This window comes from Mustela erminea, chromosome 14 (assembly GCF_009829155.1).
Source record: "Mustela erminea isolate mMusErm1 chromosome 14, mMusErm1.Pri, whole genome shotgun sequence".
Taxonomy (NCBI): Eukaryota; Metazoa; Chordata; class Mammalia; order Carnivora; family Mustelidae; genus Mustela; species Mustela erminea.
This window is the reverse complement of record NC_045627.1, coordinates 84,528,605-84,555,890: the sequence shown is the minus strand read 5'-3', so window position 1 is coordinate 84,555,890 and position 27,286 is coordinate 84,528,605. Positions and strand designations below refer to the sequence as shown.

At 52.3% G+C, this 27,286-nt stretch overlaps 1 long non-coding RNA gene across 1 annotated transcript; it reads left to right on the top strand.

Annotated features, from left to right (window-relative positions):
• The first annotated feature begins 279 nt into the window (after nucleotides 1-279).
• On the top strand, nucleotides 280-19,415 carry LOC116573493. Its single transcript, XR_004278839.1, has 3 exons — nucleotides 280-1,136; nucleotides 16,912-17,080; nucleotides 18,252-19,415. It is a non-coding gene; the product is annotated as an uncharacterized LOC116573493 (long non-coding RNA).
• The last annotated feature ends 7,871 nt before the right edge of the window (nucleotides 19,416-27,286 follow it).

Genomic DNA, 27,286 nt, shown 5'->3' with positions numbered 1-27,286 from the left:
GGCCCCGGGAAGACCAGGCAGAGCCGGCGGCGGCTCTGGAAGCATCGGAGACAGAGGACCATGTGGCGGCAGCGGGGAGCGTCCTGTCTCCTGGGATGGTGACCACTTGTATTCACTGAAAAGGGATGTGTGTGTGTGTGTGTGTGTGTGTGTGTGGGTGTGGGTGTGGGTGTGTGTGTGTTCCATGACTCTGTATGAGCTTGGCTATTGCATCAGTCAGCTACTACCGCGAGAGTGCTGCGTAATGAACCACCACCAAATCCAGTAGCTTCAAACAACAATTGCTCAATCTCATTCGTGGCTCTTCGGATCACCTGCAACTCAGCGGGGCTGGCGGAGGCTTTGCGCTCCTGGCTCTGAGCTTTCCGGCTGGGCTGCGGTCTGGGGTTCCGTGTGCCCGTAGGTCAGGCATTGCATTTGACCTGGAAGCCACCAGGGCACGTGGTCTGCTCCGTGTCTCATTCTGGGACGTGGCTGAAGGAGCAGCAGCTCCTGAAGCATGCTCTCTCACGAGGACCCCCGGGGCGAGATGGCGGACCCCACCAACCACACGGGCCCATTTTGGGCTGTTTGCTGGACCTGGTGAAGACAACCACATGGCCAAGCCCAGGGACACATATTCTCTGCTCCATATGCAGCCATCGTGGAGTGGGAACGGGACCACAGATCTCTCTGTGCGTGAGACTCTGAGCCACATGAGCGTCCGGAGCACCCGCCTGCACGTGGTCACGCATCTCCGTGTGGCGGAACCACTCTGCTTTGCTCAACGATCAATACTCTTCCGGAGGAGCGTCATAAAATTATTTTAGTGAGCGGCTGATGGCGGCTGCGTGAGAGAAAGGCCGCGGGTCCCTGCTGGGAATTTAGTGCAAAGTGGGACAATCTGGCCTCGGTCTCCGCTCCCGTCATCAACTGTGTGAAGCGGCCCGGTGTGTCCATCACCTTGAAGGCATGTGATTTCTGGCCTCGTCGCCGCTCACAGGAACAGAGGGGCACAAGCCAAGGAGACTGAACTTTCCAACCTATTCGGGTGAGCTCAGCCGTCAGGGATTTGGAGGCCACCGGGGAGCAGTTGGAATGAAAATTCGGCTTGAGGAACTGCTCCCACGCCCGCAGAGTTGAAAGCATCCCCGCAGGTAAGGAGAAAAGCCGGGTCTCCGCTGGGGCCTGTTCTCTGGGGCAGGAGGGGGGCAGAAAAAAGGGCGTTGATCGCAGTATCTCAGGTAAGAGGCTCTCGGGGACCATGTGTTCCCAGCGCAGATGCGTGGAGGGCCGCCCGCATCAGCTTTCAGGCAACGGAGCCCACCTCCCAGTGAGTTACACTTGCCTTTTGTTTTTCACAAGATGAATTTTTAATCTTTATGACAGCATTGGGAACGTTCCAAACTATCTCCACATGGCGGCCTCCAAATGTGCTGTGTATTTGGTCAAACAGTCAGGGCTTCCAGAAGGGTCGATTCAGCCCCAGACACGGAAATGGGAGCGGGTTCCTCCAGTCCTCAGAAGTGTGTGTGTGGGGGGGGGTCTCCGACTGGGTGTCGCCGGAGGTCCTCGGGCAGAGGCCCAGCTGGTTTCTGCAGCTGGAACACAGAACAAGAGAGGCAGGTGGGTGCTTCGCCCCATGGAGCTGACAAGCTGGTGGGCAGCCAGACCTCAGAGAAAGAGGCTGATAAACTTAATACCTGGGCTGTGGATGAAGCCCCTAGGAGCAGACGGCAGGTGACAGCAGAGGCCTCTTTAGACTTGCTCTGGCCTGAGGGTGAAGGGTGGGCGGAGCTGCCTGGCCCCTGGAACTGCACACCCCAGCTGCCAGGCTACCGGGAGGGGGCCCGAGTTAGCCCAGCTTCACCTAGGATGGAAGCCCATCAGAGTCAGTCCCTCGCCATCTCTGAGGCTGTGTTGGGAGGCGCCCTGGCCCTGGCTGTTTGAGCCCCTCCAGACCCGGGTGGCCATGAGCACCACCACCCCCTGCACGTTCTACCCCTCTCTCCTCCCTCTCTTTCCCCTCCTGTGGGCCAAGTCCGCACTGCCCCGCAGTCCCAAGGCTCGGAATGTGGAGGAAATGGAAAGCGGCCTCAGGAGCACCGCCTTCTCTTCCCGCCCTGTCCTGCTCCCTCCATGCCCTGCTTGGTGCCTGCAGATTCCAGGCCGTCAGAGCCCGGGACGTAGAGTCCCTGCTTAGGGCCTTCAGGGAGGAACTTGATAATTCAAGAAAAGGTCCATCGCTGGAATGGAAGTCCGTTCAGACCCCAGGAGCATAGGGGGCCTGAGCCAGAGGGCATTTTCGTACTCGCGTGGTAGCCTCCCCAGCAGGATCCATCGAGCACGCGGCCAGGTGCCCAGAGCGGGTCTGGCAGACACAGGGCAATCCTGGGCACAGGCAGGCCCAACCCTCTTGCTGGATGATAGGGCTCAGGTTGTGTCCTGGGCCCCGGGACCTGTGTGCAGAGCCCAGAGGAGGTGGGAGGTGGGCAGGAACCCCACATCTTCCCCACGGTTTAGGGGAGATTGGACGAAGGGAGGACGAGGAAGCAAAGTTAACCAGGTGGGTGTGGTGATGCTCCTCTGGGGTCCTCCTTTATGTGTCCTCCCGCCCTCTTCCAAGGGGGGCAGGACTTCAGAGTCTGGGCCTCAGCAGGAGAGGAGGAATCTGGCCTGAGGTCATGGCCTAATGACAGTTTTGATGATTACTTGCGAGCTGGTTTTTCACCACCAGGGGGGAGGGGAAAATTCTCCAGGCTGGGAGAGGGGAAGGGTTTAGAGCTAGACACTGGTCTTTGCCTGAGATGCATCCTGCCCTGACCCAGATCCTGGGGAGAGAGGATAATGGGTTTGGAGACCTAGGAACACAGAGGACCCCTCCCACCTTCCGCACCCAGCCCCCACTCCCGCCCTGGCTCTCTACCACACCGAAGCGCAACATCTCCTATGTCCAGTGACACTTGACTTCTCGGCAGGAAGAGAAATTCACTATTGCGCAGCAATGTGGCTCAGACGCCTTCCAGGTTTTTACCATGTTTTCCAGTCTCTTACGGATGGCGGCCTACCTCTGGTCGGATCGGGAGGCTTTTTAACACCTTGTCTTTATGTGGTCTCGCCCGTGTACTCAGCTTCACTGCCGTAGAAGCAGCAACTCTCTTTTTACATTCATATTTCATTAGCTCGTATCACATTTAATATGGCGATGGCACCGCAATAACAAAACTGGCGCAGACAGGTCTGGGACCATCACCTCCACTCCGGGCAAATTCAGGGCTGGACGCGTGGGAGCAGAGGTGGCCGAGGGACCCGAAGGCGTCCCCTCCCACCCAGCGCAGTCGTGTGTTGACAACATCGGGCCCCCTTGTCCAGGGGGAGAGCAGAGGGGCGCTACTGCAGAGCCTTGCTAAGTAGAAGTTGGTTAAGAGAGTTGCACTGTGTTTGCAAGAGAATGTTTGCCTCTAAGACTGGGTTCCTCCAAAGCAGACCTTGAAGCCAAGGATTTGAGAGCAAGTAAAGCTCGTGTTTATTTGGGGGGTGATACTAAGAGGTGCGGGTGGGGTGGGGGAAGCCAGGCGAGGATGGGAAGCAAGCCGGCTCGGTGAAGGCTCCCTGACTGCAGGTTTCCACCATGGGCAACAGGGGCTCACCCTCACTGCGGACTTCTACAAGAGCACGCGGAACGCTTCAGAATATTCCCTCCCAAAGGCAGGGACGTGGGGGCCATCTACTCCCGCTGACCCCGACCCATCCTTAGCTGGGGCTGCTCCTGGGGGGCAGAGAGGACAGCCTCCTTGCAGCTGAGCACCCTGCTGTGGCCCCAGAGAAACCCTGGGTTGCACCATCTGGTCCATCAGCCTTCATAGACGCAACGCCCAAGACCTGAGATCCTTCTGGGGCTCATGAAAATGGTTCCATTTTTTTTTTTTATTAGAAGGGAAAAAATGAACTTTATAGTTAAAGAAAATGTTTTAATATATAATATTTGTATGTCTATCTTGATAACTATACAGTCATAAAATAATTTTTAATATTTTCGTAGGGAGTGTGTAAGTCTGGTTGAACTGTCTGTCGTAACATGACATCACAGACTTAGTGGCTTCAGTGACAGAACTCACAGTTTTGGAGGCTGAAGTCCAAGGTCAAAATGTTGGCAGATTAGTTTGTCGTGAGATCCCACTTCCTGGCTTGTAGATGCCACCTTCTTGCTGTGTGCTTCTATGACCTTTCCCCAGTGTATGCACATGGAGAGAGCGAGAGAGCTCTCCCTTCCTTGTATAAGGGCCCCAGTCCTATCAGATTAGAATTTCACCCTTACAACTATAATAATCCGTAATTAGCTCCTAAAAGCCCTTTCTCCAAGTGCATTCACACTGAAGGTTGGAGCTCCAACATATGAATGTGGGGAAGACAAAATTCAGTCCATAGCAGGGAGGAAGGGCCCACGAGGGTCAGGCTGAGGCCCTGGTTGGGGGTGCTCGCAGGGAGAAGCAATGGGTGCGTGGAGCATGGGGGGTGGGGGCCAAGGGGCTGTCGCGTGGCCCTGGCAGCCTCTAGCCGTCCGTCAAGATTGTAGACTTGACCTGGTATGAGCAAGGCGAGTGAATATGGGGGGACCACTTGGGTAGTGAGACAATGAAGGGGTCAGTGGTTAGGGGGTCTCCACAGGGTCACAGAGCACTGAGCGTGGCATCCTGTAAGCTAGCAGGCTGAAAAGATGGAAGGCGGTAGAAATTTGTGTTTTTGGAGGCCACGTAGTTTGAGGGTGGTGATGGCAGTCGGAGGCTGAGATTCAGATCATCGCAGGCAAGGGGTCAGGGTCATCCGGTGTCCAATGACACTGTGTCATTGTCACTTGGATATGAGGTAGATGGGGCAGGATGAAAGGGGTATCTCCAGTGGCAGAGGGAGTGTGACCAACAGGGCAGATAAGAAGAACTCTTTGGAAGAAGGAAGACCAACCTATCCCTGACCTGAGCAGCAGGCGGTGAGAGAGAAGAAACCAGCATTTGCTGCTTCTCTAAACAATTAACCCGTGCAACCCCTCATTGTCAGGGTGGGGAAAGGAGCACTTGCTGGAATTCTGGCACCAGAGAGAGGCCGAGCTGGAACTGGAACACAGCCCTTCAAACTGAATTACTCAGGCTAATTTTAAAAGGGACTTTATGGGATAGACAGGTAAGCTATGCTCTTGGTCAGCAAGATAAAATATTGAATAGATGTCTATCTTCTCCCAAGCTAATGTATGGATTCAACGCAATTCCAATCAAAATCCCCAAAAGATGTTTTAAAATCAATAGGCTTTGAAGTCTTCTCTGAAAAACAGGAATAAGCAAGACTTTCAAAGAATGTTCTTGAAATTAAGAGCAACAAAGTGAGGGGTAGAGAGGAGGTGTGAGCTGAGGCTGCCGTGCCGAGAGCATGCTATCAGGCAAAATTACTGAAACCTCAGAGCTGGCGCGGGCCCAGAGAAATGGAGGATGGAAAGTGTTCGCATCGATAAAGTCCACTTTCCGAAGTAAGTGCTAAGGAAGTAGTGTGAAGTAGTGTGTTTAAAGCGTGTTGGCTAATAACATAGTTATTTGGAAGAAAAGATGAGCTTGGATCCACAGAGCACCATACACCTCCTAAAGCCCAGGCAGATTCAAGTATTAAATACAGAAAACGAAATTTTAGATAAACGAGCAGAACAGAAAATAGAGTATTTATCAGCTCTCTGGATGAATTGCTCATCTCACAAGCAGTAGAAACAACCACAGTGACAGAGATGAGTTCCATAGGGACGGTCTACAAACTTCAGGTTGATGACAACAATAGAAAAGAAATTTAAGGGATAATGCACTGGGGTGATACTTACACCAGAAATGAAAATAACGTGATTTTCAAAATATGACTGGTGAAGAATATAATATAATATAATATAATATAATATAATATAATATAATATAATTAATACAACACAATATAACATATAATATTGTAAATAACAAATATAGCATAATTAACACAATATAATAATATCCAAGTCCGAGTCCACTTGAATTTATAAAAACAACAAGACTCCCAAGAATATCCAAGCAAAGACGACTGAAATCATTCATGAGGTACGAACAAATCGCTACCAACAAAAGAGATGAAGCCGGGACACCGTTTGGACTTATTTAAGAATGTGTAGTTTTGAACAGTTTTGGTTTAACTCTGAGGCTGAGGTGATGCCTGCAGCGTGACGGATCCGTGGGCGCGGTGTATTCGGAAAACAAAATGGGGAGATAAAGCAAGAACTACAAAGATTTAGACAACTTGAGTGCTTATTCCAGCGTCTGAAACTCTATATGAAGAAAACCATCAAATGGAACAAATGCCACACGTGCCAAGAGGCTCATTATCACGTGCATTTAATAGGAAAACAAAACACAGAGAACCAGAAACGACCGTAATCCAAAAATAAGAGCTTAGTTATATCGTGGCATGTCTACTCAATGGAACGTATCTGGTCGTCCAACCCTGTTAGAAAAAGGAAAAAAAAAGCCCCAAGTGGAGTCATTTGCCTCCCATGAGGCAGCCTACCAGGACCTAATTACAGTTTCAACCTATTCCAGGAATGCCACCTTTTCAAAGTCCATCTGAAATGTCCTGATCAGCTTTAGGGAGGCAATCACTTAAAAAAAAAAAAAAATAAAAGGAGATTAAAAAAAAGACAAAAGACTTGCTGTTCCCTTCCCCCCTAAAAGACTAAAAGACATGTCCTGGCCTGGCACAATCATTTCTTTTGCTAATGAGGTTCCTGCCCCACCCTCCTGCCTATAAAAACCTTCCATTTTGACCAACTTCTTGGAACACCCGTCTGGTTGCTAGTGGGATGCTGCGCCATTCATGAATGGCTTGATAAAGCCAATTAGATCTTCACATTTACTCAGTTGAATTTTTTTTAAAAAAACAAACCTGTATGGGGAAATGTAGGGAAATGTTAAGAAAATGTTAAGATAAAAAAAAATCATCTTGGGCGCCTGGGTGGCTCAGTGGGTTAAGCCGCTGCCTTCGGCTCAGGTCATGATCTCAGGGTCCTGGGATCGAGTCCCGCATCGGGCTCTCTGCTCAGCAGGGAGCCTGCTTCCTCCTCTCTCTCTCTCTCTGCCTGCCTCTCTGCCTACTTGTGATCTCTTTCTGTCAAATAAATAAATAAAATCTTAAAAAAAATCATCTCGTGGATGGAAAGATTATAACTCTTAAGATACATATGTGTAAAATTAACATGTGCGTAGAAAAGGACCAAAATGTAAGCTAGAAAAATAAAAATGGTCCCTGTGCTAGAACCAAGGATTTAAAGATTATGCTGTAAATGATTTTGGGGGAAAAGTCTTGTAGTAACATCTTTCCTTCCTTTTCCTCCTTTCTTCCTTCCCAAGCAGAGTAGACCATGTACCCGATGGAGACACCAGAGCTTAAACCTCAGCCTCCTATGGTGGTCTCCCAGGGTCGGCCAAGTGGTGTTGGGGGGCGGGCGCTGGGAGTGGAGACCTTTCATCTGCCGAACGTGCGCACACGCCTTTGTATGAAACATTAGAAATACAACCCTTATATTTAGAAAAACCATGCATGCCAGTTATACTAGATATATTGCCAGATGAGCCTAAAATACTATTTTGAGTCTGTCTGAAAAGAATTTCACCTCCTGGTGAAAATGAGTCACGTTTGCTGCAAAACCACAACTCTCGGCGTGGATTTCTCCACCCTGCATTCACACCAGAGCTCGTCTTGCCTGGGATCTTCCTAGCTACCTCTTCCCTCTGGGAGTGGCCATTGTGGGGTTGAGGTCCCCTTGTGTCCCCAGAGGTGTGATGTCCTGCCCTGCGGACCCTCCTTCTCCGGAATCTGCCGCGTTCACCTGTCTGCTGCCCGCGGTGTGCTGCTGCTCTCAGACAGCGGCTAACTCTGCCCACATCCCCACTGCCCACCCCCTCACCCCAGCTGAGCTGGTGCCTTGGCTCCTTCTCTGCCTTGTCATGGTCCACATCTCAATGCCAGCTCTTGAGAGGCCTTCCATCAACGGGGCTGCTGGTGCCTGGGGCAGGGGCCTGTTCCGCTCTACCGTGGATTTCTCCTCCCAGAGTGCAAGACCCCGCTGGGTCAGGGAACTGGCAGGTCAGCCTCCCTCTGTGTGTGTCACCTCCTTCAGTTTTGGTGGTTTCTCTCAGAATGTCACTGTCGCTCCTCTTCCTCAGACCCCTTTTTATGGACCCCTCCCCCAAGTTCATCACTGAGGATGTTTGAAGAGGTGTTGCTGCAATGGTTGACTTGGTTCAAGTTCTTACTCCCAGGCTCCGGGGTCCCACATAAGTCCTCAGAGGTGGCTGGGCAATTGTTTCTGTGTTTCAGAGCCTTCTGTGAGAACTGGAGGCCTTCTCTGTCCAGGACACACAGAGACTCTGGGGAAGTGTGGCCTCGGTCTCAAAACAGCCTGCTGGAGCCCCACCATTAAGGGGGAACCACAGAGGTGTCCTGACCCCCACTGCCTATCTGCATGGGGGAGGGGGCCACACCCGTAAAGAGAAACAGAGGGAAGAGGAAGAGACAGACAAACAGATGGACCCTGAATGAATCCTTGGGTATAGTCAAGCCAGAAGCCAGCTCTGACCTTCACCTTATGCAAGACGCTGTTTCACTGAAGGGGAGCAGGATATGTCATCCCCAAATATGTCTCTTTGGCACAAGGATAATTTTAGGCTGATTTCTTTTAAGAAGTAGCTCTGAAAACTGAATGGACATTGCCCTTTTGTAGGAGACACTAGTCTCCATGTATAAAGGACAGCTGCCTGTAGGAGACACTAGTCTCCATGTATAAGGGACAGCTGCCTGTGTAGGACTGTCTGTCTCCTTCTCTGCACCAGGAAGGGAGCATGGCTGAACCTCTAGCAGCTCTTACCCACGTGGAGGGCAAGGACTTATATCTGCCAACAACCTTAGCCTTGTTTACTGTGTTTCTCCTGATAACCTCCTTAACCGGCCACCCCCTCCCAGACCTAACTTCTTCTGCCTTTGGCTGGAGATGGCATTTAAGGGATTGGCTTGGGCCATTCTGGAGAGTGACTCAGTTTCATCGGGTTTCTTCCGTGTATGCAGGAGGTATACATGTTACTAAGCTTCTGTTTGATTTTCTCCCATTCACCCGTTTTGCTTATAAGAGGGGGAGCTCAGTGAAGAACCTAGAAGGATAGAGGGAAAATGATTTTTCCACATCCACAAAGCTAACCCAAGCACGGTTTCTGACATGCAATGAAAAGAGTCATAAGAGTGTAGTATTAATTATTATTTCTTAACTATTGCAATTCATCTGTTGTGCGTGATCGTTGGGGGTGAAGGTGTGGCTGCCACAGGCCTGGGATGACGGTGGGGAGGGAGCAGCGAGGTGCCCCAGAAGAGCCCAATGGCCACTGTGTGTCTCAGTAGCGGGAGCAGACAGAAACAATGATCCTTTGTGGCTACACAGGCTCAACAGTTGGCAAGCGGTGCCTGAAACCCTCTCTGGGTCAGTGTGTGGTGACAGCAGCCAGGCTGGTCCCACAAGGGGCAGGGGTGATGTCGGAGTCCCATAGCGTGTTCCTGAGAGACTCCAAGTGGGCTCCAGGAGCCCCGACCCGGTGCCATCCCCAAGGGCTGCTGCTGGATATCTGACAGCGTGAACCTGGCTGATAAATTCATCTCAAATCCTGAGAAGGACCCAGCATATCTCTTCCAGAAATGTGAACTTTAATTTATTTAAATTTAATGGAAAAGCATATGGAGGGGAACGGAAAGCTAATTTAAAATAGTGCTCAAAGCAATCAATATGTTAACAGATTCCCTTCAACTTTTTGTGCTTGGCTGCAGAGGAAAAAAAAAAACAACCCACAACAAACCTTTAAAATGTAAGTGGATCCTTTCCATCTTTCTCCTTCTATTTTATAAAAACACAGTTTTTGATGTCTGGTGCTGAGTCCTGGGGAGTTAAAAATCAGTCAGTCTTGTAAACATTAAAATATGCTTTTGGAAACATAAATCATCTGATGAAGTCAGAAGTGGTACTGGAGAGAACTTTAAGTCAAAAAACCACTTTTTTGGGTTATGCTGAAGCAGACAAGGAGTATGAGGTCTTTCGCATCAAGATATCATTGTTTTCTTTGTGCACTTGAGTTTTCTCATCTACAAAGTAGGCATGACAATCCCCCCTCAATGTTCTTGTGAGAATTCCGTGGGCAGAGGAGCAGGAGCCTGTTTTGCAAACTGCAAAGCTGTGCGGTTGTTCCTTTAGGAGACACTTCTCACCACCCCTCTCAGAAGAGACAGCCTGGGCCCAGCACCACGGGTGTCCCGCAGACATGCTGGTGTCACCTGAGCAGACCTGCACTGCTTTGTAGCCTGTTGGGACACAAAGGCCAGTGTGAAAGTCCCACCATTAGAGAGTCAGTCATTCCTTTGTTGTGATCCCCGCTTAGTCTTTTCTTGGGAGGGAGCAAAGTATGGGGGAAAGAACAGAGGCTTTGCCACAAAGATTTGGTTTGAATCCTGCCTTCAGCAGGCTTCCTAGCCACATGGACTTGTCCAGGTCGCTCCAGCACGCCCCAGTTTATTTTCTGTGATGTGTTAAGGGTAGTTGTACGGAAAGAATCAGACAGAGTAAGTGCTCAGCAAGCACTTTGTTCCTTCCAAAGAATAGGTCGCCCCGGGGAAGGCTGCACTGAGAAAACGCTCTGCTGTAGTGACAAGAATGGACAAAGCCTATTTGGAGATGGCATAGGGCTCCTGGAAGGTCTTCTGGAAGCAGATGCAGTGAACAAAACTGGGCAGGTTTGGAGGTCTTGGTCCTTAAACTGCCACTCCCCCATCTTTCCACTGGGGTGCAAAGGGAGGTCTTTGTAATGGTGACAGAGCCGTTTCTCAGCTCCACGTTGCCTTATTCCTTAAAGTGTCTCAAGGTCAACTGTTTCCAGATTGAAATTTGGATCCCACTGGCAGACGCCAGCAGAATCCTGATTCTCCTGGCCTCCCCTCCCCCCAGTGCTGACCTTCACAGGCCTGGATGGTGTTAAGATTCTAGGCTTCTCCCTGCTCTGCTGCCAGGTGCGAAGAGCCCTCATTTGCTTATATCTTTTAAAAAGGGAGAAAAAGGCTGCAGGACCATTTTAGAATTTCATATGTAATCAAAATCTGCCTAATTGCATTTTCTCCTGGAAAAAGGAGGATTTCTGGGCTATTGAGTTACCTCCCTGACGCACGGAAAGGTGGGTTTAATTTCCATAATGTGGCTGCACCAGAGTTTCCCCGTTTGAGAGGTCATGACTGAGACACTGCGCTCTTCTTCCGGGAGGGGTATCTCAGCTTGCCAGGAATTTGCCAGCTTAAATGTTATCGGGTTGAAGGAAGTGTATTTCACCATGTGTCCAGAGGTGGCTTCTAGAAGGTTAAAATGTTGTGGGGCTGTTCCCCCAGCACAAGGTGAGACCTGGAAAGGCAAGGTGGTTTCTTTCTCGCAGGTAGATAAACATCCCTCCCAGAGGGAGAGGACTGTGGAGATCCAACAACCGGGCTCCAGGTCTGAGGATCCAGAAAAGGCATCTCGGAAAGTGGTAAAAAAAAATTGTTTGCAAATTGTCAAAAAGCCAGGAGGGGCAATAAATGCATATGCCAGGAGAGATACAAAGAATACCTTCTGTACTAAGGAAGAAGCAGGGTCCTGGGCTCAGCCCCACACGGTTCTGTGCAGCAGCTAGAACAGGAGCACAAGAACCAGAGCCACAGAAACACCGAGGACACAGGCCCCAGCCTCCTGCGCTGTCGGGAATTCGTGATTCACGCACAAACCTGGATGCCGGGAAATGACGGCTCTGCCACCAGAAGCATGAGGCACAGTAGCGTGGGCTCTAGAAAATCAGCCATAAAAGGAGCATCTGAACCAGCTTATGGCCGAAAGCTTCCTAGAGGCCAGGCCTCTGACAACGGGGCTGGGCAGCCGTATTTGAAGGTTGCTGCATGCTTCCAGGCAAGGGGATTCTCGGGAGACGCTCTTGGCACGTTCCAGGTCTGACCTGGCGGTCACCAGGCTAGGGAGTTTGCCTGCTGCACTGCCCCCAAGCCACGCGGCCGTGCATCTGGCCGCTAAGACTCAACCAGAATGGGGGTCGTGGGGTGCCTACCAGCGGCTGCGAGCGCTACATTAGATGACGTGTTACACGACTATGGGAGTGCACGTGGCCCGATGGCGCGCGGAGAACCGCGTTCCCTCTTCCTTGCTGTCACCAGTGTTATCAGCGTTGTTTCTTCGAACTAATCCCTTGGCCGGTTTATAAGGATCTGGTTAAAGAACTCCTTTGGGTGTTATTAAGGAGGACTTTAGCCCTGTGACCCCCCACTGTGTCATTGGGGGGGGGGCCGCAGGTCCCCTCTCCCCCCACCCCCGGGGAGTGCCCAGGTCTCAGTCCTGCAACCCAGCGCGTTCCTGAAGTGGGTGTTTCTGGACCTTTGATTCCAGACTCGCTCTTCCTCTGGGAGGGGACACTCTGGCAAGTCCCCCGCCCCCCACCCCCCGCTCACATGTAACACAGAGCAGCGCGCCGCTGTGACATATAATATGGGAACTATAAATGGGAGGCTGGCTCTATTTTTAGAAATGGCGTTCACAAGTGTGCAGTGTTGTGAAGGGTCTGTAACTTCTCCCGGGTTGAAGAGTGAGGCTTGCACCAGGGCTGGGGGAGTGTGCATCCAGAATGAACTCTGAGGCGGGGGGGAAGAAAGGAAGACAACATCAGACGGGGACAAACCATAAAAGGCTCCACTCTAGGGGACAAACTGAGGCTGCTGTGGGGCGAGGGGTAGGGGGATGGGGCGGCTGGGGCACGGGCAGGAAGGAGGGCACGTGGTGGAGTGAGCGCCGGGTCTTCCGTGCGGCTGATGAGTCACCGACCTCGACCCCTGAAACTAATAATACACTATGTGTTAATGAACTGAATTTAAATAAAAAGAAAAAGATAAAATGAAATTTGAGGTGACACGGAGGTCCAGCTTCTTAGGTGGCGGTGGCTAACCTGCCTGGCAGCGGGGGCCTAGGGCACCCGGGTCAGAGAGCGGGACCCTGCTGGCCCCCGAGAGTTAGCCCGGGGGCCTCTGCGCCGGCAGAGCTATGGATACCACCAGGGTGGAGCCTCCTGGGCGTGGGGACCGAGGACCCTCCCCATCGGGGTTTGTCAGGAGTCAAGTCCCCCAACGTGGCTGCAGCAGTCTTGTCCCCCGGGGGCGGGGGTTGGGGCTCAGGGAATGCTGGCTTTAAGTATGACGAGATTTGAGCTCCTTCCCATTCTGCCCCTCTCCAGTCCCATCTGAATGTGCTCCTGGTTGTCATTGTCCCTCCTGTAGCCCAGCACGGATTTAGGGGGCCATGGGTGGGACCCCAAGTCCTGGGCTGTCATCGTAGCCTGCGGCCCACAGAGCTGGGTGGGAATGTGAGCCTTTGGCCATCAGGGACAGAGCACGTGGCTGTCTGCGGCCCGACCCTGGGGGCTAGAACGTCAGCACTCAGGCCTGGAGGGGAGTCTGGGAACCTGGGGAACCGGAATGAGACCCCCCATCACGCAGGCCGACGTGGAGCCTATCCGGTGTTATTCCAGCTGCCACTTCCTCCCGCTTAACCCTGATCTCCTCTTCTGTAAAATGGGCGACTTGCTTCTGATGTGCTGAGCACGGATGGGCTGTCCCCGAGGGGCTGCGTGCGCTTTGTGGCAGAGGGGCTCTAAGCACCCCCGACATCGGAACCTTTCCTTCAACCCCCCAGGCACCTGTGTATCAGTCTCAGTGAGCAGATACGGGGACAGAATGAATTAAATGTAGGCCTGGGCTCCCACCCAGCCCGACCCCGTACAGGAATAAAAAATGTTGACCAAACGTCTCCTGCAGCTGACCAGGTTTTCAGACTGCTGAGCTGGACATTTGGTTTCTAACCCGTATCAAAAATCCCACAGCAAACACACCAGCCTCGTGCCCAGGGAGTCGGGTGTCGGGGAAGTGTTCTGCTCTGGAAAGTCCAATTTGGAGGCAAGAAAACTGGGACAAAGGTGACAGGGCTGGGAGTGAGCCCTGGGCTGCCGGGACCGCACGCGCCCCGAGACGATGGGGGGGGGGCGAGAACCCTGGGGCCAGCTCCCTTCGATTCTACTGGCCGCTTTATCTCGGCTCCCAGAGCAGGAGCAGCGGCCACACTGGGTTTGGGGATCCCTCTTGGAATTAAACCTTGGGATGAGGGAAAAAGGAGAGGGAGGGAAAGCAGCAGATGCCGGGCAGAGCCGAGTGACCACACTCGTCTGCGCGCTCGGCATTCCACAGGCGCTGTGGCTCTGCGGCCGCCTTTCCCGGCAGCAGCCTGGCCGGCAACTCTGGCACAGGTCCTGTGGGTGTCCCCCGCTGGAGCAGTGGCCTTGGCACAGGCCCTCCCTGGGAGGGTCTCCCTCTGTGGCTCTGGGAGAAGGAGCCTGCCACTGTCGAGGTGGTGAGTGTGCATGGGAGTGTGAGGATGCGTGTGAGTGTGTGCGCGTGAGTGTGTGCGTGTGTGCACGTGAGTGTGTGTGTGTGAGGATGCGTGTGAGAGTGTGCATGTGAGTGTACGTATGAGTGTGTGGCGTGAGTGTGAGTGTGTGAAGACTTCCCACAGCACGGATCCAGCTCTCCAACCCTTCGGTTCCCCTGCTCAGCTGCATTCCAGTCCTCCTGCCTTCTGGTCCTGGGGTCCTGGGGTCCCCACCTCTCCTTTCCTGCGTTGGGCGCACTGAGGGCCACCTGTTCTGTACTGGAAGGAGGTGGTGGCGAGAAGGTGCCTTTGGAGTGGAATCCTGGTGCTGCCATGTTCCAGCGGGGTGACCCCAGGCAGATTACTCTGATGCCTCGAGCATCAGGTGGAGACGAAATTCTGCCCTCAGGCTGTGGGAGGATTAGGGGAGAGAAGGTCCACAGCACAGGGACCGGGAGGGCACTGAATGCTCGCTCCCTGCTCCTTCTAACCTGGAGGGCAGGAGCCGCGATGCTCATCTCCGGGCCCAGCTCCTGGCCCTCTGTGGGGCTGGGAAACACATGAACAAATGAACTTAATTCATGGTCTGGAGGGAGTCTCTCTGGTGTCAGGGGTTCCGGGCAGGGAACGGAGCAGGGCCGGGACTGGGCTTGAGTGTGGCTTCACCTCTGATTAGCAGGGAACCTTGAGGCCCGTCTGTGGGGGTAACAGAGCTGGCCTCGCAGTGACCAGGTAATGTGCTGTGCCTGGCCTCACGCGAGGTAGCCTGAGGGATTCCCACCTAAGCCTCCTTTTCTGCCTTCACCCCATTTCCTTTGTGTTTCCTCTCCTTTCGGCAAAGCGGCCCAGGCTGAGAGGCCTTGGGAGGGATCCTCTGGGTCTTCCTGAAGTGAGACAAGTAGAGGTGGCACTTTGGCAATGGCGGTGACCTGGTTTGTGGTTCCACTGGCGAGGCCTCAGGCTGCTTCTCGAGGTCAGTCAGGCTTCCTCCACTGTTAGCAACGGACATTCCGACTGGCGTAAGCAGAGAAGGAATGTTCTGGAAGGATACCAGATAGCTTGCAGATGGGATGGCATAGCGGGAAAGCTGCCTAGTTTCCCAAATCCGGGAAGAAAGCTCAGAGTGCCCTGGCTTGGGCCACCGGACCACCCTTTACTAGCAGCCGCACCGAGGCAGGAGCTCACCCGGAGGGCTGTTCCCCAAGTCAGAGCCTGCCAGGCTCCTCACAAACAAGGGCAGGCGAGTCACAGCGCCCGGTGCAGGACACTCCTGACCCCGGGAAGGCAGGGCTGGGCGCTGGCCCTCCTTCCTGGCTGACATCTGGTTTCCTCAGGTCTGGGACCCACCATGGGAGAGAAGTCCAGCGCGTGCCCACAAGGCTGTCTTGGGTGTCACAGCATGGCAAGTGTCTCATCCCCTGGGGACGCTGGCCTGTCAGGAGATGGAACCTCCTGGGCGTTGGGGGCTGAGGACAGCTCTGGCATCCTGGGGTCTGGCGTCCTGAGGGAGTCTGTCCATCTGGCTGTGAGGCCTCCTCCAGGCGCCTGAGCTCACCTTTCCAGGGCCAGACCCAGGAAGCCACCTGTCCTCCTCCCTCTGACTTGTTCTCCTCTTTTCTGGGCTGGGGGCCTGGGCTGCCATCTGTCCCGGCCTTTCCCACGTGTGCCCTCCGGCCGGGAGGCCAGCAGGGCCGTCCCCAGTCGTGTCCTTGTTTCACAGCTGCTCTCACAGGGCTGGTTTAGCGACAGCAGCATTTATCTCGCAGCCCATACACTCTGCTCGCCTCCGTCCCAGCGGCTCCGTGGCCGTCCGGGGCTCCGGCGGGACAGCGGCGGCCCATTTCCCAACCCCGTGGAGCTGTGGGGTCGCTGACGTGATTTCGCAGGCATGTTGGGAGGGCGTGAGGAGAAACGTCCGTGTGACTCCCGTGCAGCTGGACCCCCATGAGCCCCAGGCCGCCCCTCGGGGCCCACGGGCAGCACGCCAGCGCGCATGAGACCCCACGAGTGTTAAGAAAGATGTTTACAAGGTTTTATTGGGGTCACACATGGTCACACAAGGGGAAGTTGGTCCAGCAGCGCGGAGCTTCCTCAAATTCCTGCTCGAGCTGTTCGCTCTGTAATCCCTCCGCCTTCCCTCTGCAGGCACCTGCCCCTCAAGCGAAGCAATCTTTTTTTTTTTTCTTTTTTAGAGATTTTATTTATGTATTTGAGAGACAGAGCGTGAGCGGGGAGAGAGGCAGAGGGAGAGGGAGAAGCAGGCTCCCTGCTGAGCAGGGAGTCCAGTGGGGCTGGATCCCGGGACCCCGGGATCCTGACCTGAGCCGAAGGAGGGCTCCAGGCCCCCTGAAGCTAAGCAGTGCTTACCTCGTCTTCTCTTCTCCCATTGTCATTTCCTCCAGAAGCGTCTGAGCCGTACGAAGGATTCCTTTCCCTTGTTGGATGAGGACGGGGTTCTTGGAAGCATTCATGATTTCATTTGATTTCTTCTTTGTCACCTGTGTGAAGTTGCCCAGCGGTCCTTGGTCTCCTGTTGTGGCCGTGGAATCACCAGCATGTCCTGGTCCCCAGGTCAGGGGGCCCCTTCTTCCCCTGGGGAGAGGGCTTGCTGCAGAGATAGAAATTCGGGACTGCCCAGAAGGTGCTGGCTTTCAGAGCCCCGCTGCCCTCTGCGGTGAGATTCCCCTCTGGGGCTGGAGCCTCAGACCCTGCCCAGACCCAGGGATTCATTACGGGGCTGGATCTTCTTGAGCCTGTACAGCCCAGCGGGAATCAGGGCTCACGATGTTGGAATTACAAGTTTCCAGCCCAGTTCATTTTGGAGAGTACCTGGATACCAAGTGGGACTGCGATCTGGTCATGCGTCTGTCTAGGGCCTTCACTGGCTCCCCAGCACTGTCAGGGCAAAGGCCCGGCTCTTTGGGGCAGAATCCAGTGCCCTGGTGGTCTGGGCTGTGCTCACCTCTCCGTTGCCCCTGGCGGACCCTTGTCACGGGCTGCTTTCTGTCTGCACCAATCTTACAGCGCCTCCCTTCTCTTCCTGGGCTGGCTCTGACCCACACCCCTGGCTCGGCTTACCCTCCTCAGCCTCCCCTCTCTCTGCTCAGGAACGGGGGGCAGGGGGTCCTCTTAGTGTCAAGGACACTTGTCCTTACTGGCCTGGCTCAGAATCACCTGCTTTCTTCCCTAGATTCCTTCCAGCAGATTCTGAGCTCTATGAGGGCCGGGAGCGCTCTTGTCTTCTTACCCTGTGACCCTAGTACTTGGTATGTGGTGGGGACTCCGCAGGAGGCCCAATGGCCAGAGTGAAGGTTTTGTCCAGATGCTGCACTTGTAAGCAAAGAGAGTCTCCTTTCCGGTTCACATAGCTTCACTCGATGTTCATCTTTTACCCGATGCCCTCATTGGCTGTAAGTCAGTTTTTTTAAAAAAAATAATAAACATTTTGTTTTCGGTTCTTGGTTCAACACAAAATAGGCTTCGTTGAGTTTTTGGAATCCTGGTTTTGTCTGGTTTCTGTAAAAGTAAAGCTTCTCAGTCAAATTAATGATTTGTTCCTGAAAAATGAATTCATAGCCAGAGGTTTGATTAAATTAAATCCCCCCACCGAGTCCCCTACCCCTGCCCCAGCCCCAGATTGGGAATCCCCGGTGAGAGAGTCCTGCAGGGTCCGACATCAGCGCATCCTGGAGGGCAGGGGAGGAGCTCCTGATACCACTGCTTTTTCTGTTTCCACTTTCAGATGATTTAATGCTTCGATGGAGAGTGCTTTGAAAAGAACTCCTGCCCCCGCCTCCCGTCCCCAGCCCTTCAGCAGGTTAGTTTAGCTTAGTAATTAGCAATCACAATATGAGCTGGGATAATTATCCCCAAAAGTCAAAAGAAAAACACAGATGTTTTTAAAGCTGCACAGTTGAGATTTTGCTTTTTGATTGTAAAAATTTAGCATGTGAAATGAATTAGATGCCGGCTTTTCCTGAGACTTAATTTCTAAGGTAAGTTAGGGAAAGCCCTGCTGTTTTTGAGAAGAATGGTCTTGGTTGGGGGGGGTGGGAGGTGGGCAGCTGGGGTTGGCAGGGGGACGCATATAAGCATGATAATTTTCAAAATCGAGAAAAAAGCAAGAGAAGCCAGATTGAATACATTAATGAGTTTTCTCCTCCTGGGATTTGAGTTAAAGCTTTCTCATAATTGAAAACTTGTGAGATGCTCCTCTGGGCCAGAATACAAAACTGTAGGTATGCACCCGTGGCCTGGCACGGCAGCGATGTGCCCGCGCGGAGGTCAGGAGTGAAATGGGTCTGGACAAAGGAATCTGTAGCCTCGGTCAGCTCTGAATGGGCTTGGGAGCTGCTCTCTCCGGGCTCTGGACCTTTCCCTCGATGGCCTCTCCCAAGTGCTCATCAGGATTTCTCCGTACCGGTGGGAAGGTATGTCCCAGAAGCATCCTCAGCAAAACAAAATGAGCCAACTCTGTTTTTGGAAACGGATAAACGGATTGGATCTTTGGGAAAATAGAGATGACACAGCCAAAGAGGGGGCCTGGTCAGGTGTTACACTGGACCCTCCCTGTGGGCTCCATCCATGCTGCCTTGTGGGGCCCTCAGGAAGTTTTACTCCCCCGACGAAGCAGAACCAGGTACCGGCCTTGGATCAAGGGCCTTGGGTTTGGGTTCCAGAGTTGTTATGGGCTTTGCTGTTTTTGGTGGGGTAGACCTTGTCCCCTTTCAGGACCTTAGGTCCTTCAACTCTGAAATGGAGGTTGGTTTCGACGAGCTATTTTCTAAATTCTGTTCTGCAGAATTGTAGTTCTAAGAGATGTTTAAAAAACGAAACAAAGCCAAAAGCAGAACAGAAGGGGAAAAAACCAAAACGAGCTGTGGAAGATGATGTCCCCTAGGCCAATGGTTCTCAACACCGACCCCTGCCCCGGGGCGGGGGGCATCTGGCAATGTCTGAGGCATTGTTTGGTCTCCATAAATTGGACTGGGGATTGAGTAGGTGGAGGCCGGGGGTGCTGGGACATTCTGTGTGCTCAGGACAGCCCACACAACAGCCCCCACAACAAAGACTTCTCCAGCCCCAAAGCCCACAGTGCTAGAGGTGGAAAATGGCTGCCTCTTGGTCCCACAACCTATTTGAATATGAAAGACAAAGAGCAGCGCAGAGATCCTTTTAACTTTGAGGCCAGAATTTCTGAAATGTATGCGCTGGCAGAATCCCTTGGGCTTGCCCACCTAGCAATGAGACGGATATGCCTCCGGACCCACCCTGGGAACTACTGACGTTGGTTTCCCTAGGCTCTGGCCATGTCGACAGTACATCCAAGGAGCAGAACCCCCAAGAAGGAGGCAGGGGCTTCTTGTTACCCGTGTCTGGGGTGGGGCATCATTCAGAGGGTGTGCTCAGGAATTGTCTGGGACTTAAAGCTGGTCTCAGTGTAGGTTCTCTGAAGCAGAGCCTGAAATAGTGATGCTCATTCGAGTGGTTTATTGGAAAAGAGTTCTCAGGAGAGGAGTGAAGGGAGCGGGCGGGGCAGGGGACGGAGCGAGGGTAGGATGTGGTCTCTGCGGAAGACTTGCCTCCACCTGATCCCGCAGCCGTGGAGGGGAGCTCTGGTGCGGGAACCGCATCCCATGTTGGGGCCTGGAGTCAGGAGGCCGGTCTAGTGTTCACTCTGTGGAGTGCCTCCAACACTGGCCCTGGTCTAGGGGAGGGCATCGTCCCACAGGCAAAGGTCAGTTCTCCGGAGAAGCGGGGAGGCTGGGTGCCGTGACCAGCTACCCCTCGCCCCTTCCAGGGCTGACTGCGCAGGCGGGTGGAGTGAGGCTCAAACAGCACAGAGCCTGATGCAGGGTCGCCCAGACGTGCCAGGACCCTCAAAGCAGGGAGCCCTTCAGGCTGGAGGAAAAATAAGTTCTGTGCTTAAATAGCCTGCCTCTGCCACTTGCCTAAAATTGGGGAGGGATAGGGAGGTTAATCACACTGGCACACCACTAAGTCAAAATCTCTTCCAAAACTCACAGTGATGGAGAGGAGTATGTGTGTGTGGCGGGGGTGGGGGTGGGGAGATGGGGGGGGTCAGTGTTTTTCCCTCTTATGTGAGCCAATATTGAGCTTTTGAAATTTCTCTTCCCTGGCATTCCAGCCGTTTCCAGATTGCTGCTGTCTACGGGAGTGGGATGGCTGGTGGGGAAGACAGCAGGAGAACCACCACCAGCCAGTCAGCCACCTGGGAGCACCTGCCTAGGCCAGGCCCTGAGCTAGAGGTGGTCTGGAAGAGGAGCGTAGTGTTCCGAGTGGTCCAAGGCCAGACAACTGCGAGGTGCCCAGGAACTGGGACTTCTGGCCTTCTCTTGGCGCGGCTTTTCACATGGACCCTGTGCCCTCTGCAGAGCGGCAGGGGCAGCCCTGGAGATGGAGCAAACAAGGGGGAAATACCCAAGATGCAATTTTATTTCATTAGCTTCCTGTTTGAAAACACGTGGCTTCAAACCGATGCGAGTAGAAGACTCTGGCCCATATCCCCTATTCTTCCAGGGCATCATTTCCTGGGTGTTGACTGCTGCCACCTTCCGCGGGAATCACAGCCTTAGGAAGGAAGAGGTTCCAGGGCCGACCTGAGAAGCAGCCGCCCCTCGTGGGAGGCCATTAGACTTGGCCTTACAGATCCCGTGGAATTTCGAACAGTGGTATCATAGCTCTTCATATGGGGTTACTTTCATTTTCGGAGCACTGATTTATTGTCGGACACTTGGCCTGTTTTTTCCAGGCTTTTCAATATTATACGTAACAACTCAATGACTACCTTTGTATATTCAGTTCTGCTGCTGTCTTGACTAAATCCCTTGGGAGACCGTCTTGAAATATTTACTGGGCCAAATTTATCCACATCCTAAAGTCTTCTCGCACACACTGCCAGACCACCCTTCAGAAAGGCAGTGCCAATTTAAATGCCCAATGTCACTTTTGCCCAATGCCAAGGGCACGTTTCGTTGCTTCTTCACCGGGACCAGGTATTATCGTTGGTAATCTAATAGAAAAATAACATCCTAAGGTTTTAATTTGCTTTTGTTTGTCTACAGGTGAGACTTTCCATTCTTTGCCTATGCTGCTTCATGGTTTCTGTCTCTTCCGTGAACTGCGACTCATTGTGCTGCCCACTTTTCTCCTGGTTGTCCTTCTCGTGAGCCTGTTTCTTGAGGATATCAGCCCTTTGTGGTGATGTCCTACCTACTTCTCCTAGTTTGTGTTTGCCTTGTTTTCATTTTGCTGGACTCCCCCTTTGGATGTCTCTGGAAACGACCCTCCAGGTAGAGATGGTTCGCCAGGAAGAAGCAACTGTTGAATGCTTAGGTTAAAGGATTATCTTCCTCACCCAACCCCCATCCAAACAAAACAAAACAAAACAAAACAAAACAACCAAAAACCCCCAAAAAACAAAAAGCCACGGCAAAAAAACCCTAAAGCTTAACTAAGGCCAGAGAGTTCGGCGGGGAAGAAGTTCAAGGGGTCAGAGCATATCCTGTTCTTCATTTCACAAATCATGCAATTGCCCAATTTAGAGCTACTTGGTGGCAACTCTTGGCAGCAAGATGTGTGTTTCCTCACACACAAGGACAGCCCAGGATGTTTTCATTTTGTTGGGTGGCGTGTCAGGAAGTCCCACGGAGGCCTCTGGGGCTGAGTGACGAGGGTCCTGGTCACGAAGTCGGAAAGATCTGGGACAGGCCTGACTCGGTGTGACTGTGAGGACTCATTTGAAACGACCCCTCTGAGGTTTCCGGGTCTAAAACACAGGCTCGAACACAGCCTGCAGGGATTGGGGGACCATCCAGGGGGCAGCCGATGTGAAAATGATTCTCTGCACGGCGAGTGGATTGGAAAGGGCTCCCTTTCCCCCCTGAGTTATGACCCTACAGTACGAGAAATGTTGATTTACGCCTACCCTCTGTGGGCGGTGGTTCCATTTCCTCTCCCCAACTACACAACACGACTGTTTTTCATGGCGCTGAACGGACTGTGGCTCCCACGTGCCCTGGGTTGATGGGTTCTCGGAACAGAACTGTGGGTCGTGCACTTCACGGGGATCCCTGCTGACTGCAAAGTCCCTTCATCCACGGGGGCCGCTGTGTAGCAGAACACCGTCCACCGGGAGCATACACGCCGCAGAACCTGACTCTTCGCTGTTCCGGGGGTTGGGAGTCAGAGGAGAGGGTGTCCTGGAGGTCGGTTAGAGCTGCCTTCCCGGCTCGTAGGTGCACCTTCTTGCTGTGTCTTTCCAGGGCGGAAGGGGAGCAGGAACGCCGTGCGGTCTCCTTCACAAGGGGGCTGTCCTGTCCCAGGGGTTCCTCCCCCAGGACCTAATCAGCTCCTAAAGGCACAGCTACTAGGATCATCTTTTGGAGCTAGAATTTCTACATGTGAATTTGGGGGGACACAAACACTTTGCCCACAGCGGGGACCCACCGAGCCCCCAGGTCGCTCTCTCCCTCCCTAAGGAAATGGATAATCTAACAGGGGACCTTTGTCACGAGGCGGGGCCCGGGTCACACGCTGGTCTGGGACAACAGCGGTGGCTGAGTCTCCTGAGCTTTTCCTGGGGCCAGGCCCTGAGCTCGGGGCTTCCCAGACAAAGTCCCCACGTGCATGTGACTGTCTCAGAGACCCCCACTCAGACACGTGTGTGCATACCACACACACACACACACACACAGACATTCTCATGCACACAGACACTCTCACACACAAACACAACACACACAGACACACTCAGACAACCCACACAGCACACACCCACTCTCGCACAGACACAGACAACACTCACACACACTCATAGTCATTCTCTCTCTCTCTCTCTCTCTCTGACACACACACACACACACACACACACACACACACAATGGCATCAGAGCCCCTTCTGTGCCTGCGGACATGACCTGGAGAGCTGGGCTGGTTCTTGACCGTCCCGCATAAAGAAGAACAAACATAGGGGGTGAGCGGTGCTGATCCCGTGTCCGTGGGGGAGCCAGGAGCGCGCTAGAGGTGTTGTTCTGGAGAAGGGAAAACTCGGAGGGGGCTGGTGGGGGCTCTTCAAATAGTCCATGATCTTCCCTGTGCAAGAGGGTTCTCGGTGAGGCCCAAAGATCCACAGAATGAGGACGGGGGTGGCGAGGGCGTCTTATAGGGGCAGATTCTGACCTGAATAAAAGCAGAATTATTTGTCACTTCAGTCTGCTGGAGCATCGATCCTGGGCCAGGCGTGGGGACAAAGTGGTGAAGAGGCAGATCGGGGACTACCTTCCTCAGCTTCATGCTCTTCTGAAGAGGGCAGACAGCGGAAGAGTTATGGGGTGTCTGTGAGGCCCGAGGGAGACGTGCAGGGCTCCAGAGGTGTGCTGTGGGCAGAACTCCACCGGCAGGAGTGAGCTCCCCGTCACAGGATGTGGCCAAGCACAAGCTGGGCAACCTGTTGGCAAGGACGCTGCTGGGGGCCATTGAGACCCAGACGAGGGTTTGAACTTGACGCTCTGCCAGATCGCACTTACCCAGGGTCCGAAACTGCCAGGGTCGTCTGTTTCACCCTGGGGAGGTCTTACAGAAAAGAGATCAGGAAGAGGAAGTCGGAATAATTTTGTCACCTCCCCCACCCCTTGTCCACTGTTCTCTTCAGGCGGCCAGCCCAGGTGACCACTGTCCGGCCAGAAGGAAGGAAGGAAGGAAGGACAGGGAGGATGGCGGAAGGTCCATCGTGCTTCCGCAGGTGACAGTTGCCCTCTGGAAGGACCTAAGCTGCAGAGTAGGGAAAGAAGGAATGTGGGCCCTGGACCGGGAGGCAGGAAGACGGCTTTCAGGCTTCTGCTTTGTAACATGTCACTGTGTGCCTTTAGGCAAAGTCACTTGGCCTTTCTGGGCCTCTGCTATGATCTGAGGAAGCGGCACTGGTTGATTTTATGGCCACGCCAGCCCCGAAGGCCTGCAAGTAACCCTGTACTTACGGAGCCCAGGAGAGGCCACCACAAAGGGTGGGTGGGCCGGCCCGTCCCACAGCAGCTGCCGGGCTGAGATCAAACATCCTAACAGGCGTGTTTCGGGAGTGATGCTATTTATTCCTTTCTGGGTTTCAGAACAAAACCCCAGAAGCAGAAACCACTTCTCGGCTCCCAGAGGTTTCCTTCCAAGGATGATATTTGCTAACCAAAGACAGACGCAAGAGAACTGGAGTTTTCTTTAAACTCTGCTCTGAAAAAGCCAGTGCCCAGCACACCATTCTTCTGCTGCAAAGGGCGGATGGCAGCTTTAAATAGATATCCTTAGGCCCTCACATTTCAATTGAGGGAAAATCCACTAACAGTCAAAAGCAAATGGGAAAATTAAGAGTTTCAGAATCCGTATTTCAAAATTGACCATGAACTTGCAACAAGTATTATGAAATGCCTCCGTGGTTCTCAGCCCTCCCAATCCTTGGATTTAATGGATGCTGGTAACTCGCCAGCCAGTCAGCATGACCTTCGCAGAATTTCTCTAAAACTCGTGAGGAAGGTGGACTTCCGCCCTCTCAACCAGCCTCCCTCCCGGGGAATCCATGCAGGGCTCGCTTCACGGGGGTCAAAGGGCCCCGCCATGCTTGGCTTAATGCCTGGCTGTACTGTTTTAAAAGTCTTAGTAATTTTTGAACAAGGGGCTCTGCATTTTCATTTTGAACTAGGCCTTGCAAATGCTTGACAAAACCCAACCCTTCCCCTGGGCCGTTACCGAACTGGGGCTAATTTGTGGTCCACTTCCGTTTAGCTTTCAGAACTAAATGAGCAACTTTTGTCTTATTAGCGCATGACGTAGCCAACTGACCTGTCCAGAATGTGTCAAACACAATGGAAGGATGGGTCCTTTGGTTTTGTGAAATAAAATCCATCTGTTTCACATATAACTGTTCTCATATGTAATTCCAAATCCAATTGCCCAAACTTACACAGACTTGGTGGGAACCTGTAAGACCGTAAGAAAGTGCTAATCTCCCAACCCTTGACTTAGATCATCTTGATCGGCGTGAGCAAACTACGGCTTGTGGGCCAAACCTGGCTTGCCGCCTGTTTTTGTCAATAAAGTTTTATTGAAACACAGCCACACACACAGCCACTGACATACTGCCTATGGCTGTTTTCATGCTACAATGGCAGAGTTGAGAATTTACAAGTGTTGGTAGGTCCAGCAAAGTCTAAAATATTTACCATCTGGCCCTTTACAGAAAAAGCTTGCCAACACCTCTCTAGCTATTAGAATTGCTAAGTTTCTAGAAGACACTCGCAAACTTTGAAAACATGGCTTTTAAGAATAATGTTGTACTCTTGGGATAGGAAATGATTACTTAGACATAAACCATAAGTGAAAAAGATTTATAACGTTGGTTACGTTAAAATAAAAACTTTGGCATGACCAAAGCCACCATCAACAAAAATAAAAACAATCAGCAGGCTGGGGAGAAAATGTTTCCAAAACTTTAAACAAATGCAATTCTGATTATTTGAAGAAATCCTGAAAAGCCAAGAAAAATAGAAAAAAGCAGGCAAAAGATATGTATAGAAAATTCTAAGAGAACTAAAAATGATCAAGAAACATATTAAAAGATACTCTCACTTAGGGGCACCTGTGTGGCTAAGTGGGTTCTGCATCCAACTCTGTATTTTGGCTCAGGCCATGGTCTCAGGATCGTGAGATCAAGTCCTGTGTTGGGATCTGTGCTGAGCGTGGAGCCTGCTTAAGATTCTCTCTCTCCCTTTCCCCCCTCCACTGCTTGCATGTTCTCTGTCTCTTTAAAATAAATAAATAAATAAAATAAAATAAAATAAAGTAATAAAATCCACTACCTTGGGTAGTACAGTTAAAAAACAAGAGATACTCTGATTTAATAATTGAGAATATGCAAATTAAAACACGACTGTTTTTCACCCATAAGATAGGCAAACTGTTGAAATCTGACAGATTCACATAAACAAGAATGCAGGAAAATTGTGGCTCTGCACCCTACTGATTGAAGAATAAGTTGGTACATCTGCTTCGGCATACCTAAACCCTAGAGAAACTTGCAACGACACGCCCAGAAAGGATGTGTCAGGGTGTTTGCTGCAGCACCGTTTATACTGGGGGAAAATGAGCCAAAAGTAACATCTATGAAGAATGGACAAATTCTACTACTTTGTTTCCTCTCTTTGGCAATTCTTAGCCAGTTTTGTAGTGAAAGAGGCAACGTCTGCAGGGCATGCCCCCTTCTCCTGTGATCCTTGCCTCTCCGGGGCTTCTTTACCAGAGCTGACCCACAGGTCATCGTGGACCTGGGTCTGTGGACAAGTGCCCTTCAGCTCTGCACATGTGGATGAACACAGAGACCCATCCACTAAGTGGCCAGAACGATCTGTCACTGAGTCTTTGTGCATGGTAGAGACCCAGAGTGCCCTCACCACGCTCCTAGGTAAATTTGGCCTTATGTGATCAGAGCAGCACAGTAGAATAGGAATGCACGGATGTTGTTACCCACAGCCTTGAGTTTAAATTCCTACTACATCACTTACTGCCCCCGTGGGCCTAAGCTCCAGAACTTACCCATCTTGATCTTTTATCACTCTTCTCTGAGAGGACATATGTCCTTGGTGGTTAAATGAGATGGCACCTGAGTGACTCATTTGGTTAAGTGTCAGCCTTTGGCTCAGATCGTGATCCCAGGGTCCTGGGATCGAGTCCCGCATCAGGCCCCCTGCTCAGCAGGGAATCTTCTTTTCCCTC